The sequence below is a fragment of the Zalophus californianus genome, chromosome 11, assembly GCF_009762305.2.
Source record: "Zalophus californianus isolate mZalCal1 chromosome 11, mZalCal1.pri.v2, whole genome shotgun sequence".
In the NCBI taxonomy this organism is placed as follows: Eukaryota; Metazoa; Chordata; class Mammalia; order Carnivora; family Otariidae; genus Zalophus; species Zalophus californianus.
In genome coordinates this window covers 13,635,576-13,649,633 of record NC_045605.1, presented here as the reverse complement: position 1 = coordinate 13,649,633, position 14,058 = coordinate 13,635,576, and the positions used below count along the sequence as shown (strand labels likewise).

General features: G+C 39.0%; 1 protein-coding gene across 10 annotated transcripts in view; it reads left to right on the top strand.

The window, feature by feature from the left end:
* The window catches only part of SIK3 (SIK family kinase 3), a 237,990-nt gene that overhangs the window by 114,312 nt on the left and 109,620 nt on the right, over positions 1-14,058 (top strand). The window lies entirely within an intron of this gene.

Sequence of the window (14,058 nt, the reverse complement as noted above, 5' to 3'; positions counted from 1 at the left end):
TGTTTCAAACTTTTGCTGACTTCTGATGTTGTCTGTCATTAATTCCTTTATGAGCCAGTTTCTATGTTTATTTTTAAGAACTCATTACCATACCATAAAATCTATTTTTCAGAGGCAGTAAAACATAGTGTAGTTAAGGGCTCAGGGTCTGGAGCTCCACTGCCTAGGTTCAAATCCTGCCTCCACTGGCTAGTACTGTTTAACCTAGGCAGTTACTTCATTGGTGTGTGTATCAGTGTTTCATGGGAATAATTGCAGTTCTTACTTCGTAGGTGGTGGAGGATGAAGAGTTAAGGCCTATAATTACTGTTCATTTTTTCCAGTGTGATAATGCTTCTTCCATGGTTATGTTTTTAAAAAGGAATGTGAGGGGGCGCCTGGGTGGCTCAGTCGGTTAAGCGACTGCCTTCGGCTCAGGTCATGATCTCGGACTCCCGGGATCGAGTCCCGCATCGGGCTCCCTGCTCAGCAGGGAGTCTGCTTCTCCCTCTGACCCAACCCCCTCTCATGCTGTCTCTCTCTCTCATTCTCTCTCTCAAATAAATAAATAAAATCTTTAAAAAAAAAAAAAAGAATGTGAGGGGCGCCTGGGTGGCTCAGTTGGTTGGGCGTCTGCCTTCGGCTCGGGTCGTGGTCCTGGGGTCCTGGGATCGAGCCCCACATTGGGCCCCTTGCTCAATGGGGAGCCTGCTTCTCCCTCTGCCTGCCATTCCACTTGCTTGTGCTCTCTCTCTCTCTCTGTGTCAAATAAATAGATAAAACCTTTTAAAAAAATAAAATGTGAATCCTTTTAGAGGTACATATTGAAATATTTCCAGATGAAATGGTGATTGGGGTTTTGGGTGAAATTGGTGGAGTATAGATGAAGCAGAATTGGTGATGAGTTAATAATTGTTGAAGCTGATTAGTGGTTAATTATGTTACTCTGTCTACTTTTGTGTATATTTGAAGTGTTTTATAATAGAAAGTAATAAAATACCATGGCACACATTAAGTGCTCAGTATATTTTAGCTATTCTTACTACATTTATGGTTAATATATTGGAATTAACTTGTCTAAAACACGAAGAAAAAATGTAAAACAAACTAGACACTTTAGTTTTTTCATTTCTAAGACTCTTGCTATAGATGGAAACTTTATCAAATTTGGGTAACATAGCCAAGATCTTAGACTTGGATTTTTGGTTTCAGTGTTAGTGTATCCCTAGTTAAGTTGTATTTTATGGGTTAATTAGTTTGGCTTATTTGTGGCTGGTATCACATTCCATTTAATTTAGTCTACCATGGTTTCTGTAAGTGGGATGGAAATTAATATCAATATAATTGATTATTTAGTGTTATTAAGTGTCAGTGGTAGGAGACATTGACTTTTACCAATAGTGAAAATATTAACAGCAAATGGCAAGGTTTTCCTAGGTAAACAGCAGTGTTACACTTTAGTTTAATGTAATTGCTGCTTAATTTAAGTGAGAAGGGTAATACTTAGGAGCAAATTCCCTGAGGTTATCTTGGCTGTGGTAAATGCAGCTTTTTTGCTTAGCATATGGTCCTACATTATAAAGCACTGTAAAAGTAGGTGGCTTGAATATTTTAATTGTTCAAGATTGAGAGTTATCTAACTCGTGATTCTGTTTTATTTTATGTGAACGAAACTTGGAACTTAAAAAAAGTTAACAGAAGCAAAACCAAAATCAGAGTTCTCATTAGGACTTGGCACAGTGAGAAGCTTTGTCTTGATAACCCTTTCAAGTACATAAAGGCACACATTTATGTAATAGATCGGAACGTTGAGGACTACAGAGTTGGTGACTTGCCCACAGTTTGCCACAAACATATTTTAGTGATAGAATTGGGAATGGAGCTCAAGATCCCAGCTCTCGGTCCATTGCTCTTTGGCCATCCCAGTGATTTCCAAATTGTTCTCTAGAGCCTGAGGGCTCTAAAAAGTTCTGTCTGTTTCTAAACCTTTTACCCCAGAGTAGCTCGCCCCTTCCTTCCTCCCTCCCTCCCTCCGTCCCTCCCTCCCTCCCACCCCTTTCCTTTTTGTTTTCCTTTTCCTTTTCTCTTCTTTCTCTTTCTTTTCTTTCTTTCTTTCTTTCTTTCTTTCTTTCTTTCTTTCTTTCTTTCTTTCTTTCTTTCTTTTCTTTCTTTCTTTTTCTTTCTTTCTTTTTCTTTCTTTCTTTCTTTCTTTCTTTCTTTCTTTCTTTCTTTCTCTTTCTTTCTTTCTTTCTTTCTTTCTTTCTTTCTTTCTTTCTTTCTTTCTTTCTTTCTTTCTTTCTTTCTTTCTTTCCTTCCTTCCTTCCTTCCTTCCTTCCTTCCTTCCTTCCTTCCTTCCTTCCTTCCTTCCTTCCTTCTTTCTTTCTTTCTTTCTTTCTCTTCTTTCTTTCATATTACGGTTTCTATTCTATTAGCAAGATTTTGTTCAGAAGGGAAAAGATCCTGCTACTGTGTATGTTAGTTTTGATGTCTTTCCTACCCTGAGCTCTTTATTCTGTGCCATCTTCTACTCAGAAAAGTACATTTGATTTATTGGCGGGGTTTTGTTTGACTTTGCGTCAAAGGATGTCATTGTGTTCTCTATAGAAATCTATGACTCAAAGACCTCAGGAAAATTCAAAAGGACTTTTAAACATGGAGGGATAATTATTTTTCGTATGAAGTTATTATCGATGAATGTTTTACTTCCTTGCAGTTCTCTACATTCTCTCATCAGTCTTATTCCTTGTGATTTTCTGGATAGTGTTTCTCAAGAAGATATTTATGCAAATATGTCTATTTTAAATGAAACTATTTCTGATGTTGGGAGATATTTTTTGGGTCTCTTTGGCAGTGAGTTATGGGTCGTATCAATTTGCCTAAAAACAATCTTGTCAAGATCAAAAGAGGGCCCAAAAGACAGTGTAATGGGTTCATTTTTGCTTAAATTGTGGATACTTTTAATGGTTAAAAAAGCCCCTCACTGTTATTAACTGTACTCAACATTTTAGTCAGTGCACAATTATGATAACTTAAAATCCTTGATGATACTTTAGAAGCTCTTCAAAATTCTAGACTTGTACTCTAACATTGGTTTAGGACTGTCATAGAGGGTCAGGATTTAGGATGCATGTAATCCTGCTAAGGGAAAGGACAAACAAGCTTACTAAATGTTAAGTCTGTTATATTAAGTACATACTTTATGTAGTTGTGTTTTTACATTAAATGTGGTATAAAACTGGTAACATATATAGGATGTATGTAATAATACATATGATAATGAATTACATTTCAGTAGAACAGTTTTTCATATTTTTTTATGTCAGGGTTATCAATAGTCTTCTTCCTGCCTTTAGAATAAATATCAGAAATTTGAGAATTAATTAATGTTTACCCTTAGACTTTCCAGTGGAGTGATTTAAGTTACTTACAGTTCACTATTCAGTCCATGAAACACAAACATTAATTATGGAAATATAAAATCTGTTTGATTTGAAAATGTGATGACCATTAAGTATAAGGAACTCATTGAAGCCAGAATAAATGCAAAAAGCCATCACACAAAATATTCCCATTTTGGTGGAATCCCAGAGGGCATTTTTTTGCCAGCACTAATGGTGTGCAGCTGTGATTAAGAAAGCCCATCAGAAGGTACTTGGTGCAGTGTTCCTAACGGGCACAGGGAAGCTGGCTGCCACAGGGAAGACAGGCTGGCGTCATCAGCATTCAGACTAGAAAGCCTGGTTTGACACAGATGTACATTGTGACAGTTAGCTCGCAGTACTGGTATGTGAGCATGCGTGACAAGTAAGTTTCAGAAATAGGGAGGATAAGATGCTCTCTGATAATGGAGATTGCTTCCAGTTTTCCGTTTGTTTTCATTACCAAAGAACTGGGAAATGTAAGAGATGAGGAATTTAGGGTAGTTTTTCAGCTGTTAATTGTGTTCCCTTGGTTCACTCAACCTTTTGCTACTGCAGGCTATCTTATTAGGCCTTGGGGGCATATTAATATAATTTAAAGCACCTTAAAAAATGAACTGTTGCTGACTTTGTTCACCAGGAACAACACTACCATTGTAAGGTTAGCAAGATGCTCAGTGTAATAAATCTCCATTGGGGAAGTATAAGAACGTTATGCGTGCCAGTTGAGTTCAGCTTTCTTTCCAGCTGGTGCTTTAAAAAGCTTTGAGTGTTCTAGGTGCTACATCGAAATGTGCTTAACAGTACACAGGCTCCTTGACAAATGCCGTTCTTGGGAAGAGCACAATCCTTCTGTGAGTGTGTGTTATTTTTACCTATGAGCTGGCACTCTAGGAAAGAGTACTTCATTAAGAAAATTCATCTTGAAATTCATTCAGCTTTCTGCCTCCTAACCTCACAGTTGAGGTCATTGCCAAGTTTCACCCACATGTCTAATCTTTCTTCTCTGGGACTCAAATGCCATCCTTCATAGCTTCATTTTCCACCATAACTTTAAATTTTGCCTTGGACTGAACTGCTTCTCCTTGTTTTTCTTGTATTTCGGAACATTGCTGTGACAATTACTATTTTTTCATAACACCTTTGTCTTAGATACTGTTCTTTGGTGGCCGCTTTAAACCGTTGGAGCTTCCTTGTTAAACCGCCGTTAATCCTTTTCTTCTCCATCTCTTGAATGCCTTCCCGCTCCGTCCCTCGGTGTTCAGAGCGTCTCTATTTGTCCTGCGTTCTTCAGTCCCGCTCCTCCTTTCCTGCTCTTTCCCTTCTGCCCTTTCTTTAAGGGCTTCAGGGTGCTCTTTTGAATAGGTCCCGAACCTTGGAATTCAGCCCTCGGTCCAATTCTAAACCTCCCTCTTAAACTTGGAAGTCATGGTCAACCGGAAATAGATTCTGAAGACGGATCAGGCGCTGGTATTTGTAGTCATTCTTCATTGTTATGGTCCGCTCCGTCCTCTTCTCCACTCCTTTTTTTTTTTTTTCCTTTTAAAATATCTTCTTGTTCAGTTCATTTCAGTGGGAACCTTAAAGGCCAGGAGCTGATTTAATGTTCTAGGAAGCATACAGAATGTTGTCGGCACTGTGTCAACGTTGACTTAACAGCAGCAGTAATAATGGCAGCGTGGCTGAGAGTTGCCTGTTATGTCAGAGATACTCCTAGGACTTCTGCTTTCTGAGAGGGTAAATGTTAACCAGCTGGGAGTCACTGGAACTGAGAAACCATTTTCTTTTTGTCTGAAAAATTTCCCTTCTCTGCTTTGAATTCCAAGTAATCACCAGAAAATTTCCATTGATTAATTATGTACAAGATGACCATGTTCCACCTTAGGAGGTCTTCCAAGAATAACGTATGGTTCATGGTCTATTTTCTCACTTCAGGAAGCTCACAATTCTCTACCCTCCAGACATTGTAAATACAAGAACAATTTCACTTTTACTGTTTAGTACAGCCAGAACGGAGAAGTAGAGAAAAATAAGTCACCTAAAGTCCTGCTAGGTATTGTGAACTGTTTCCTTTGGGGTTCATTGAAAGCTGATTTACCCTTACTTTTGCTGGTCCTATTGAGTCCTCCTCTCTGGAGTTGGCTGGAATCCTAACATCTCAGTCAGTCCCTAGGCTTCATAGCTGTGTATTTTTCCAGAAACAGTTGTGATTGGTATGTAAAATGGATAGAATAATCAGTTCTTCCCAAGTATATGTCTTAGCTCTGTCCCTTAGAATTTGATTTGACTATTTGTTACTGACTCAAATGTGGAGTCCTCCCTGATTGGTTCTGGTGCAGGAGTCAGGATTTCCCAAGAATATGGCCAGCCTGCGTCCTGCACACAGCCTTGTGGCACATCATTAATCACAGCATTTAATGCCTTGCAGGTTTAGCCTTATAGTCTAGCTTGTGTATCTTATGGTGGTTTGAGGTTTCTTTCAACCTGTATTCTGATGACAATTCTATTTTGCAGTTAATTTAAAAGAAAAACAGGTTTTGTTTTGTTTGTTGTGCAAAGGCATTCAGATTCCTTTTCTAGAAGCCATTCTCAACTGGGAATGAATTAAGTCCTACAGAAAACAATTTGAGTGATTGTTTTTTTCAGTTTTCCCAAAGATGTGCCATTCTAGACTATAGGGCAGCAGTTAGTTCATCACATATGATAATGCCTCAGTGTAGCACTCAGAGTTTGATCCAGGGAGCCCAAAGAGTCTCCAGAACTTTCAGTGAGTGTCTGAGGCCAACACTGTTTTCATAAATAAATAAACATTATTTTCATTTTCACTCTCATCCTCTCACAGTTATGTAGGGAGATTTCAAGAGACTACGTGATATGTGATATAATTTCTCTGATGGCTGATGAAATGTGCGGTTGCGCATTCTGGTGTTTTAAAGTTTTCTGTTTTAACTTCTGATTTTAATTTTAATCCATTTTCTAAGTAAATATTGCTAGATATTACTCATGTAAACAAAACTTCTCTGAAGGTCTCAGTTTTTGAGAGGAGTCCTGAGACTAAAAGGTTTGCAAACTGCTATCTTAAGAGTGTAAAACTTAATTCTCTCACAGAAGCCTGTCCAGAGCAGCCTCTAGAGCTGCACAAGGGCACTGCCTTAAGCCCATCAGTTGTTCAATAAACATTTTGTAATGGAATTAAATTGAGTTCTTGGAATGCAACTTTTGAGACCTAATTTAAGATTCTCTCCCAAGGCAGTGTTTGAGCACTGAGTGCATTGCAACCTGCCAAGTTTCTTCGAGATCAGTAACTGGCAGTTCTCAACGTTGAGTCCAGGATTTCAGAAGTCATTTTTGTGTAATACGTGTTGTAGCTGGCAGCTTACTGGCATCATCTAAGATGTGGGCCACATATATCATTTAAAATTTTCAAGTAGTCATATGTACAAAAATAAAAAGAAACTATTTGGGTTTTTTTTTCAGCATTATTGAGGTATAATTGACAAAATTGTAAGATATTTAAAATGTACAACGTGTTATTTTGATATACATTGTGTAGGACTCCCCCGATTGAGTTAATTAACATGTTCATCCTCACATATTTGTTTTTTTGTCTGTTTGGTTGGTTGTTTTGTTTGTTTTTGGTGAGAACATTTAAATTCTATCCTCTTAGCAGATTTTAATTATACAATAGTGTTATCAACTATAGTTGCCATGCTTTACATTAGATCCTCAGGCCTTATTCATCTTTTTAAAAATTTTAAAAGACTTTATTTATTTGACAGAGAGAGACACAGCGCAAGAGGGAACACAAGCAGGGGGAGTGGGAGAGGGAGAAGCAGGCTTCCCGCTGAGCAGAGAGCCCGATGTGGGGCTTGATCCCAGGACCCTGGGACCATGACCTGAGCTGAAGGCAGACACTTAACGACTGAGCCACCCAGGCGCCCCACCTTATTCATCTTTTAACTGAAAGTGTGTATCCTTTTACCAACCTGTCCCTATTTCTCCCACCCTGCCCAGCCCCTGGCACTCACTTTTCTACTTTCTGTTTCTATGCGTTTGACTTTTTTTTTTTTTTTTAAGATTCTACATATAACTAATACCATGTGGTAATGTGGTTGTCTTTCTCTCTCAGACTTACTTCACTTGGCACAGTGCACACCAGGTTCATCCATCTCGTCACAAATGACAGGACTTGGGGCGCCTGGGTGGCTCAGTCGGTAGGTGTCTGCCTTCGGCTCAGGTCATGATCCCAGAGTCCTGGGTTCGAGCCCCAGATCGGGCTCCCTGCCCTGCGGGAAGCCTGCTTCCCCCTCTCCCCCTCCCCCTGCTTGTGTTCCCTCTCTCTCTGTGTCTCTCGCTGTCAAATAAATAAATAAAATCTTAAAAAAAAAAACGAAAAAACAAATGACAGGACTTTTTTTTTTTTAAAGCTGGATAATATTCCATTGTGTGTGTATATGTATGTGTGTGTATCTGTAGATAGATTTCGATAGGTAGGTAGATAGGTAGGTAGGTAGATAGGTAGATAGGTAGATAGATAGGTAGGTAGGTAAATAGATAGGTAGATAGGTAGATAGGTAGATAGATAGGTAGGTAGATAGGTAGGTAGGTAGATAGATAGGTAGATAGGTAGATAGGTAGGTAGATAGATAGGGAGATAGGTAGGGAGATAGGGAGATAGGTAGGTAGGTAGATAGGTAGATAGATAGGGAGATAGGTAGGGAGATAGGGAGATAGGTAGGTAGGTAGATAGGTAGATAGATAGGGAGATAGGTAGGGAGATAGGTAGGTAGATATGCTACATATTCTTTATTCACTTATCTCTTGACAGACACTTAGGTTGTTTCCATTCCTTGGCTATTGTGAATAATGCCGCACTGAACGTGGGAGTGCGGATACCTCTTTGAGGTAGTGACTTCATTTCCTGTGGATGTACACCCAGAAGTGGGATTGCTGGATCTGGTAGCTCTATTTTCAATTTCTTAAGGACCCTCCATACTGTTTTCCATAGTGACTGTACTAGTTTGCATTCCCACCAGCTGTACACGAGGGTTCCCTTTTCTCCATGTCTCTGTCCCAGCATCTGTTATCTCTTGTCTTTGATAATAGACACCCTAACAGGCATGAGGTGGTATCTCATTGTGGTTTTGATTCGCGATTCCCTGATAATTGGTGATGTGTAGAGCACATTTTCATGCATGTGTTGGTCATTTGCATGTCTTCTTTGGGAAAATGCCTACTTAGGTCCTTTATCCATTTTTAAATTGGGTTTTTTGTATTTTTTTTCTGTTGCGTTGTATGAATTCCTTGTTTATTTTGGATATTAACCCCATATCAGATACATGGTCTGCAAATATTTTCTCCCATTCCAGAAGTTGCCTTTTCATTGAAATTAGTTTTTAATAATATATTTTATTTAGCCTAGTATCTCTAAAATGGTATTTCTTCATGTAATCAGTATAAAATTTATCAGTGAGATCATTTATATTCTCATTTTAATATTAAGGCTTTGAGATCTGGTCTATTATTTAGCATTCATAGCACATCAGTTTGCATTAGATTAGCCACATTTCTAGTGCTCAGTAGTCACATGTGGCTGGTGTGTTCTGTATTGAACAGGACAGATCTCAACCGTAAAATGATACTAGATCTGAGCTGAGAATGATCTAGAAATAGAGAGATAATAAAAATTTAATTACACTGGGGTGCCTGAGTGGCTTAGTCAGTTGAGCATCTGCCTTTGCTTAATCATGATCCCAGAGTCCTGGGATGGAGCCCCAAGTCGGGCTCCTTGCTCGGCAGAGGAGTCTGCTTCTCCCTCTCCCTCTGCCTGCAGCTCCCCCTGCTTGTGCTCTCTCTCTCAAATAAATAAATGAAAGCTTAAAGAAAATTTAGCTACAAAACCTAAGATAAAAACAACCCCATTGAAAATAATTCATAATGGCAAAAATTTGGTATCTGCCTGAATTTTAAGACATTTCAATGAGTAGAGCTGCTTCAGAGAACATTGAAAAAAATAAACTTTTCTCCACACTGTCATAATGTTTTCTCTTCCCTTCTTAAAAGCATTCAGTCTGCTTACTGTATTTTGTGAAATTATTGTGCATGCATCTGCATACTAGTTTAGGGGAGTGCTCTTTCTCTTTTTGGAGGAATTTTAGCACTTGTGGTCTTTGCATTTTCTTCCTAAGTCGTTCCTTTCTTTAACTGTCCATTTGTCATCGCATATCCCTGAATGAAAGAACCCACTTACTTCTGATGGGTGAGGGGGAAGGGTGGTTTGTTTTGAATTTAATACTGAACCTTTTCTTGGCTCATTGGTTTTTATTCCGTCACCTTATCTTGCCTGTGAATGTGGTGTCAGGATATGCAAGTGAATTATTGCCTGTTGTGAAGAAAGCACTATTTTTTCAACTTCATTCCCTGTGAACATTACTGTGCTTGCAAAAATTAGGTAAGAGTTAAAGGAACTGTGGTTTAGAAGTGAGAACTAAAAGGGGGAAATAGCTATTCTCCCCCCTTCTAGAATGAATAATAAAGAACTGTGACTTTAAATTTGGCACGATCTGAATTTAATCTTTTGTCATGCCACAATGCCGATAAAAAAAAGGGTTCATTGAATGGAAATATCTTGGGTAGAGAAATTCCTAAGGGCTATGGGCAAGCTGTATCTTTTAAGCAACATCTTTGGATACAGTGCCATGTTTAATTAATATCAGTGTCAATTCTTAAAATCCTGCCCCTTGCAAGAGAAAAGAATTCTATGTAGAACAAGAAACTTTAAGAAATATATGATCCCTTGGTAATATATTAGAAGTTTCCTTTTTTACTTGTTACACTTTTCATATGCAAGTACAAGGATGTGATTCATAGATTCTCAGCACCAAAATCTGGAAACATTCTTTGAGATTTTATCTTCTGTTTACCTACCAGCTTACCATTTGCTCTGGACGCATTTCATTTTTCAAGCAGCGGGTGTGTACTTTCAGCTAAAACCCTGATTGTATAGCCACCACTAATCTGTAGCAGTGAAAATTCACGATCATCGATCTCTTCAGGTAGTCTCAAAATATTCACACTTGCTTGCCAACTCCCTGCTCTCTGACGTCGTCATTTTTCTGTTTCACTGGTATTTTTCCATTTTCTAGAAAACCTCCACCTTCTAGTTTGCAGCTAAAATAGGAGCTGAAGCTTTCGGACATTGTCTTTTCCATTCATTGGTCCTCTCAGGCACGTGGACCAAGTAACACGCATGTCCTCTTCTCTGGCGTTGGTACTTGGCCTGGGAGGGCGGGGGGCCCAGCCAGCCATGAAGAAGCAGAGCTCACTCTCCCTGGTGCAGCCCCGAGGATCAGGTCTTGCTGTGGGTTCCGTCCTGTGGCTTGGTGTGACATTCCCGAATGGAATGCATTTTTTCCCCCAGCTTCATTCCTTCCGTGTTCTTCCCACATCAGCTGGAAGCAACCAGTTGGTTCTGAATGCTGCCCACAAATTGTTAGCTATTTCGCTTGTTGGCCCCCTCAACTTGCCCCTTGAGTAAGGAACTGATGTGTTTGAGATCCAGGATTATGTTGTTTAGTGAAGTGAATCTCATTTTTGTCAAGGAATGCCTAACGTTTAAGGCTTGATTCCAGAAAACAAACAAACAGATAACAGCAGTACCTGTAATTAATGCGTATGACATGTTTACCACATGCCCGGCATTATATACTAGGCAGATTGCATCCATTAGCTTAGTCAGTCCCCAGCAACCTTTAGAGCAGGTTCTGTTGTTGCCCACATTTTTTAGATGAGGAGCCATAGCAAAATTAAATAGCTTGGTCAGGGTTATACATTAAAAGGACAGTTCTAAGATTTTGAACTCAGGCTGCCTGACACCAGAGTCCTTCCTGTTGACGCCATGTTCAGCTGCTAGGCCAGGCTTTGCCCGTGTCTTGTTGAATCCTGAATCTCGTTGAAGAGTAGATGGGATTTGATGTTTTCATCTATTAAAACCTCTCTGTATCCATCTTCGAAGAACAGATTATGCTTAATGCAATTTTCCCTGAAAAGATAGAATACATTTCAGTATGTGGGGCCGTATTCCCTTTATGGGGAGGCACATATACTTGTTATGGAATGTAGAACTACATCCATGCTATATACCATTATCTCTCTCAAATTACAAATAGTTATTAAGTGCATATAAGTGGATATAAGATCTTGTAGCCAGCTTTGTTCTCATAGATGATTAGATTTGGTTTTCTCTTTACCTTTGTGAAAGGCTTATTACCTCAGAATGCAAATGAAATTCAGAAGGGGTTCATGTGAATCAGGAGGCCCTATGACTCCCCCAATTATGTATGACGCAGTTCTCTCTTGCGGGTGAAAAAATACAAAAATATGGTCAAATTCATTGAAGGCCCTCATTAAACACCTCCATCCTCCACCCCATTACTTTTTCTGTGCCATCCATTGACAGGCATGGGCAGGATAGGGGATTTGAGGCCTGGTCCTTGGACAGTTGATGATCAACAGACCTTAGTATTGCTTCCCATTCTCATGGCACACACAGAAAATGATAATATTTTCTCTGTGGTAAACAAGTGAGGTTTCTTTAGGCTGGAGGTGATCCACTGCCACCTACGCATGGCCTTGGGTATCCCTGTGACCCATTTCTAGCACACTGGTTGGGAAGCTCTGCAATGGGCATATAGCTGCAAGTTTCTAAGCTTATTATGTATATGAAAGCAATCTGTAAAGTATAATGTGCTATTCATGTGTAAGCTTTTATTAATAATTAATTACAATTAAGACCCAGATATTTGTTCTATAAAAGGACATTGTGTACTGCGATTTTTGTGTTTGGGGAGCTGTTCTTAGAGGACCAGGTACAGACACACCAGACCATTTGCTGGAGTTAAGGTCCTGTATGTGATATGGCACAGTAGTGAGGAGAAGTAGAAATGCTAATGGTCCGGGGTGAGATGCACTCAGATGCCCTACCACTGAGCTATAACCCCTATCCAGGGTACAGTACAAACCTTCTTATAGGACATCGAACAGCTTGTGAAATTTGTTAATGATTCTGCTCTTTCTCCTCATAAAATTTCCTACCCTCTTCTCTGCTTATCCCAATTCTTTATCAAGTTCTGCTTTGTTTGTGAAGTCTTTCCCTATGTCTGCTTCTCCCCCCTGGTGAAGATCATACTCCATTCTCTGTTCTACCATCACACCTTGTTTATAGCTTTGTTGATTGTGTTTCCAACGCTGTATTGTTGTCTGTTTCATGTATGTCTTTCCCTTACTAGATTGTGAGCTCCTTGAAGTTAAGGCTGTATCTGATTTAATCTTCATAGCTTGAGCTACATCCAGCTTACTTTATCCCATTCTATCATTTTGAACACTCTTTGAATTGAGCTGAAATTTGTCTCCCTGGGTCTTTCTTCCATCAATTCTTATTCTAATATCTGAAACAACTCCAAAGTTACATTTATGTTAGTCATTCTTACATTTGAATCATCTAACCCTGTGTAGTTCCATATAGTCTTTATTGCTCTGGGCTGAACATTTATTTATTATTGAAATTTTGCTTCCTTGTTTTTTTTTCTTTTTCTCAGTAAGCTTCCTTTCCCTCTCTCAATGTATAGAATCATAGAATTTTAGGAATTGGAAGGGGCTAGAATTTACCTTGGCTTGGTCCTTCATCAGACTAATATTCTTTGATTATTTGCGGATTGACTGAGACGGTGATATACTGATATTTTGGGGCAACACGGTATTTTGAGTATTTCACTAATTATGGTGAAGAAGTTTACATTTGGTAGAGTAAAAAAAGTTCTTCATCTTTCATTCTGTTTTAAAATGTATGTGCTGCTGGATATCTTCACAGTGATGAGCAAAATAGATGTTTGATGCTGAGGCAGTGTATATACAGTACAGAAAGATTTTCAGATTTTTATAGCATGAACATTAAGAATTTGACTGTAAAGCCAACCAACTTGGGCTTCAGTCCTGGATCTGCCACAAACTAGCTGTAAATGGCTTAATCTTGGGTAAATTACTTAATCTCTGTGTGTCTCAGTTTCCCTAGTTGTGAAATAAGGTTAATAATCGTGTAGGGTATTGTGAGGTTTAAATGATTTAGTACTTGGAAAGCACGAAGAATTCGGCTTGGCACACAGCACGTGTTCGGTATGTGGTGACTGCTACTACCACCACCATACCATACCACTTCTGCTACTGAGTTATGCAAGCCCCTGGTGACATGTGGGATGCACCTGTGGAATTTGTGGTCGAACCTTAACTAACTTATCATGTACTTGTGATACAAGCATTTTCTCTTAATAAGAGACCCGATGTACCATTGTCTGCATCAAAGCCTGATTTGCCCAGACTGTGATCACATCTATGGAGTAATGAAGTATTTTGTTTGTCATAAGGTTTTACTGTCAGAGCAGTTTAAGAAATGGCAGAAAGACCCACTAGCTTTTGGAATCTGTTCCTTTGAGACCAACTTGCTAGGAATCCATTTCCTGACTTTATAGAAAGAGTAAAATAATTTTATTCATTGACATTCTGTAAACAAAATGCTGGCAACTTGTATTTTGTGGAATATAATGTTTTAAAGTGGATTTAATTTTCCTTAATGGACTGCTTTTAATCATGCATCAGAGTAAATTTT